General features: G+C 38.4%; 1 long non-coding RNA gene across 1 annotated transcript; it reads left to right on the top strand.

Annotated features, from left to right (window-relative positions):
- Positions 1–4,698: 4,698 nt before the first annotated feature.
- LOC129093300 (uncharacterized) lies at positions 4,699–5,244 on the top strand. Its single transcript, XR_008531283.1, has 3 exons — positions 4,699–4,937; positions 5,025–5,053; positions 5,215–5,244. It is a non-coding gene; the product is annotated as an uncharacterized LOC129093300 (long non-coding RNA).
- Positions 5,245–6,000: the final 756 nt, after the last annotated feature.

The following is a 6,000-nucleotide window of genomic DNA, read 5'->3' as shown; positions in this document are numbered from 1 at the left end:
ATTTATGGATTTGCTCAGTGTGGTTTAGTCAATTAAAAAGTGCACTGATTATCAAGCAGCATGAGCTAATGAAGCTCTAGCTGGTTGGATCAGTTGATAATGATTTCGGTGCCGATGTAATTTGCATGTTATGTCACAGATGATCGATCTGCACCAATACGCTTACATAAACATTCAGCGGCAGTCAGGGTTCAGCGTGCAGAGAGTTTCAAGTTGCATGCCTGTCCAACTGCTCTGCTCTAGTGCCCTTGAGCGATGACACTCCAAAGAGAATAACCCAACTGGGATCAACATACGGTCCGTGTCACAGTGTTATTAGTAGTGCTAATGCAACATCCTTTCCCCTGTTAACTCCATTGAGAAAATGCCACATGATCAGATCAATGCGGCGTCATTTCAGCTGTTGTTTTTTTTTTGTCCTCCCGTTGCCGGGGGCACAGCGAGGTTATCAGTAACATAGAAACCGTGACACTATCCGCACTAACTATCAATAACGCTCACTAGCGCTACCGAATCCCCTGGAGGAGGTTAGAGCACTGATACCCTCTCTGAGAAACCAGAGAGCATAGAGGGAGGGAGGATGAGGATGACACAGAGGAGTGAGCTGGAGGGGGGGAGGAGGACGCAACATGCTGAGAAAACTATATGGAGAGCTTCTGTGTTTGAGAGGGAAGCTGCGGAAGAGAGGAAAAAGCGAGCGCGTAACCTCAAGCTACATTTTTCTCGAGAAAGACCTATTCGCAGGCTCTCTCTTTGATTTCTTCAAATTATAAACATGAAAGAGAGGGATGGGAGTGCGACAGGGGTTTAAGAGGAGGAAAAAACACAGCGCAGTCTAGCTGCCAGCAGAGACGCTCTGCCTAGTGCTGGATTGCAGGGATGAGGAGGGAAAATACAGGAAGCAGCATAGAGAATAATAAGAGAAGGGTATAGCGTCTATTTATAAACCTGAAAGAGAAGCTTTGGATTGGGTTATGGAAAAATAACAAAAGAACAGAGACAGAAAGAACAAAGGGGGAGTCGAAAAAAAAGAAAAGAAAAAAGAAATAGAAAAGACAGGCAGATGAGTGAAAAAGATTAAAAGAGAGCTGGAGCTGCTGGTGGATGGAGAGAGGAAGAGAAAGGGGGAGGAAAAGGAGGGGGGGGGGGGGATACATTTACCTTGACTGACACTGCGACAGGGAGAGAAAGCAGAATCCCCCACTCTAAGAAATAGTAGCTCCACAACATCATGCGACACAATCTCTGCAGTGGGGGTTTTTCTGTGGGGCTACACTGACTATTATAGCATGCACGCACAGATGCATGCCCACGTGCACACACACACACACACACACACACACACACACACACACACACACTGTAATCACTGTAATCACACAGCAGTAATCAAAGCTGGTGCAAGGTTGTGGTAACAATTGTTCAGGTAAGACACGAGTTCAAAACACAGATTTAAAGCAATAATAAAGTTATTTCTTTTGGAGCAAGTTGTCAGATGTACTACATGTTTTCAACTATTAGCTGGTGCCAAAAAAAAAAAAGACGGAGGCACAGACAGTTTCTCAATACAAACTGAGGAAAATGAAGACAAGTAAGACAATCAATAACATGCAACAGATAGACAAGAGATGCAGTGACATTGACAGGAAGTGAGGAGGATCAATAACATCTCAGGGACTCAGACCTGGCCATTTTTTTTTTTTTTTTTTTTTTTTTTGGGCCCCATGAAAAGAATCTTTACAGGAACAGGACCCCCCGTCTTTAATGTCTCATTGAATGAGAATGATCAATGTTGTCGATAAACTGCAGCGCAAAGTCAATCAATCTTTGTGAGAGCTCGGCGGGTGGTGGATTTGAGGGTCATCATTCAAAGTTGTAGTCCTGAAATATAAGAATTCATTAACTGTGCATCATGATGCCATTTTGTTTCACCTACATTAGTCAGGTTTCACCCCGACAATCATTACTTTTGGAGAATTTTAAGCCTGTTTTTATGGTTGTGCTCATACGTTGTCATGGGCGACAGCATCCCTGTATAGGGTAAAAATGCAACATGACTGTAAAGTGTCTTTGGGCAGGAGCTGGTGTTTCCTCAATTGCCAGCATGAGACCGCCCACTAGTGGTGGAGATAAGGGAATGCAGCTTCTATATATAATCATGCATGTAGGTGGATTATGAGACAATGGGATGCAGGGTAAAGACACGCAAAAGGTCCTACCACCTCTCCTACATGAGCAGGACACAGACTTTATAGTTGTTCAGCCTCTTTTTGTTGTTGTTTTTTTTTAGTTGCTTTGTAGTGACTACGCATTTTCTTGTGGTTTTGAGTCACTTCGTAGTCATTTTGTGGCTCTTTTAGTCATTCTGTGGCTCTGTTGATGTTATGCCCCCTTTTCATAGTTTTTTGAGTCGCTTTGCAGTCGTTTTGCATCACTTTTAGATATTTTGCATCTCTTTGCAGTTGGTTTGGTCTCTTTATATTCTTTTTGTGTCTCTTTGTGGTCATTGTATGTTTCTTGCGGTCATTTCGAGTCTCTTCTTGATTGTTATGCCCCTTTTCATAGTTGTTGTGTGTCACTCTCTGGTCTCTTGTGTCTCTTTTCAGCTCTGTTGCATATCTCTGCAGTTGTTTTGCATCTCTTTATAGTTGTTTGTGTATCTCTGTAGTTGTTTTATGCTTCTTTTGACATTTGTTGGTGAAGGCCAGGGGGGCCCCTGAGGTTTTGGGCCCGTGGGTCTGTGCCCGCTAGGCCTGTTCAGTAGTCCATCCATGATCATTCAGTGTTGAATGTTATCTGTGTAATTCGGGCCATCTAATAGGGTAAAAACCGACATCTGTCCATGTCGTCTTTGGGTAGCTAAGGTTAGAGTTGCCTGACTATGCTTTTGTCACAGACAGTCATGGTTTAACTGAGTTTTTGAGTTTCATAGATAATGATATTGTAGTAAAAGAGCATAACACCATTAAGAAGACATGAAACAAGTTTTCAAGTGGTGCTTTCTACAGATAAAAGTGTTTCCACTACAACTAATTCTTTCCCCGATTCAGACCAAGAGGCGAGGGAGAGTCACTCAAAAAAAACAAATCAAGGAGAGTTCAAACTCAGCAAAAGCCCAAAATAACACTGTCAAAAACCCCTATAAACTCTGGAGGAAGGATATTCAGAATGTTACTTTGAGCACAGAACAGCCTCAATTTATCAGCTCTGCACACCTGCCTCCAAAAACACCTGTTAGTGGTTTGCCTTGATTAACCCCCACACTCTACACCTGAGAGTCTCATTCACACAAAGAAATGCTGCTCCCAAATAAACATTCATGGTCATACACCCTCCTTTTTAAATGAACATGGAGCAGAATAAAATGTTAAAAATAAAAAAAAAAAAAAAATTACACTGAAATAATAATAATTATTTTGATTTCTGTATTAACCAAAGAATATACATGTATTTATGGAAAAAAATATATACATGTATTTATGGAAAAAAATATATACATGTATTTATGGAAAAAAAAATATATATATACATGTATACACTGTAGCATCATTTGTATGATTATAAGTTCATTTTTCTGTGTCAAGAAGAATCTTTAAATTAAATATTTGTTATTTACAGACAATTAGACTGGTTGAGGCAAACTTAAGTAGGTTTTCTTCAAACGTCACTGAAATAAAAAATGATAAATCAAACCCTTTCAGGTCTCAGATCTTTAACTTTGAATAATATAAAAAAAACACATTGTATTCCTACTGCTTTAACTGCTTACGCTTGAGCTGACACTTCAACTGACATCATTTCTCCAGGATTTCTCCTCCTCGATCAATTAATCACAGACATTTTGATGATTTCAACTAAATATATCTGCTTAATTTTAACCAAATCTTTAACTTCACTTAGTGTTTATTGTATTCGTACTGCACTTCAGTTATCAAAATATTTCAACTGCAATTTTTGTATTTTCTCTGAGCAAACACACAGGGAAATGTGCCTGTTTTATTCTAAGTTAATGCTGGTTGGAAATATTTGTCATTATTTCTTTGGATTGCTGTTTTTTTTTCTGGCTATTTAAGTTTTTATTGTTTGCCTCTTTTTATTCAGAAATCAGTTCAGAAATTATTTAGTAAAACTTTTGTAAATACATTTATTTTGCATTTATTTTAACGAGAAGAATATCAATGGTGGATGGTGTTTTCTTTTTTTCCAACCACATTGGCACTTGGACAATGTGAGAGGTGGACTGAGTTTATCTCATCAAGAGCAATTAAAAAAAAATCTGACACTAAATCAGACACAGAAATGATGGCTTGTCCAGTATAATCTTACCAAACATATCGACTGATGATACACAAGGTACACAGTTTTAATGATGACATGTTTTGACTTTTAGGAGATTGCGGAGAAAGAAATGGCGTTCAAATGTTCATGGTCTTGGATAAAGTGGATTTAAATTTTACCATGTATTTTTTTGTTAATTGTTTCTTCTGGCTGATTTATGAGTGCAACATGTGCCTGGGTACTATTTCTCCAAAGTTGTTCCCTCTACCAGAGTATCAGACAGTGTTAACCAGCTCTGCTCTGATTGGTGCAGTCTGGGAGTAGATTGACTTTCAATCAAGCCGATCACAACCACCTGAGTAATGAATGTTTTTGTGTCGCTCTTCAGCACAGTTGGCTGATCTTTTTTCAGAATTTTGCCCTTAGTTTGTGTTTTGATCCAGCACTTGAAGAAGCTTTTTGGATGTGCCTAACCTGCACTCTGTTTAAAATTCAACATTATAAATGAATAATTGATTGATCGCATTTATTGCTTAATATATCTGACTCTTGTCACTGACAGTCTGATGAGTGGAACGTTGCTTGATGAAAACACGTTTTTTTTTTTTTTAAAAGAATGATAAACTATGTCGCACCAAAGATGATTTGATCACTGCAAGGTGATTTGATAAATTGAGCTGTCATTTATCATTGGACACATCAAAAGCATCATTTATCACATTCCTAATTATGATCTTCCCCCGCAGAGCTTAAGAAAAAGTGCAGACATTTGCAGGTTTGACACCCACTTACTTTTTAAATTCAATGTTTTTTCGTTTGATTTTTTTTATTTAAATTCAACATAAAATGTTGTCTTTTTAGACCTTAGGGTTTTATCTCATTATCAGGTTGACATTAATATATTTATTTCTTACATCTCGTCGTCTACTCTAACAGAGGACATCACCATTGACCCCGACACCGACTGTAGGTCACAGAGATGGAAGGCGGTATTTTGTGTGCAGGAAGAATCCATTGCCCTTGACGTTGTCTTCCCGTCCCCAGAGGGTGGGGGTGTTTGTGGATTACGAGGAGAGCCAGGTGGCCTTACTCGACGCAGAGGCCTAGACTCACCTCTTCCCCTTCACTAAGGGCAACTTTAAAGGCAAACTTTACCCCATATTTGATCCATGTTTGGCGACAGAAAAGAAGGAAGTTGTGTTCCTCTGAAACTTATGATGGTACAACTTTACAAAATGAAAATTTGTGATCATGATGCGAAAGGTCAGCAAGTCATTGCACATGATTTCTGGTGTTTGTGGGCGGTTTGTTTAGCCTTTTATTTGTTCCACTGATTCCATTGATCAGTGTTGTTTTAAGTAGATATATTTATTTTTTTTAGACCCATTTTTTGTGCATCCTACCTTCTTAAAATATACAAAATTTGTCTTCAATTTTATGGAAAACTTCAATTGTAAATGTAAAATCCATGAATAAGATGAAGGTTAAGGAATTTCATAAATAAAAGTGACTTCAATTGAACGACACATAGTGCTGTTTTTTCTAGTTAAAATAAAAAAATTAACCTAAGAAGAATAAGTTGGACATTTTTCTTTTTCTTTCTTTATCAGTTTGACACCCATCACAGTCATCAAGAAGAAATAAGGTGAATAAAGGGACTTTATGACCCCATACCAAGTATATAAGACTTCTGGTGTGCAATCATTTTGTAGCAATTGATAT

The sequence above is a fragment of the Anoplopoma fimbria genome, chromosome 7 (genome assembly GCF_027596085.1).
Source record: "Anoplopoma fimbria isolate UVic2021 breed Golden Eagle Sablefish chromosome 7, Afim_UVic_2022, whole genome shotgun sequence".
NCBI classification, from domain to species: Eukaryota; Metazoa; Chordata; class Actinopteri; order Perciformes; family Anoplopomatidae; genus Anoplopoma; species Anoplopoma fimbria.
Note: the sequence above shows the minus strand (reverse complement) of the source record. Positions and strands in the feature narration are given on the sequence as shown.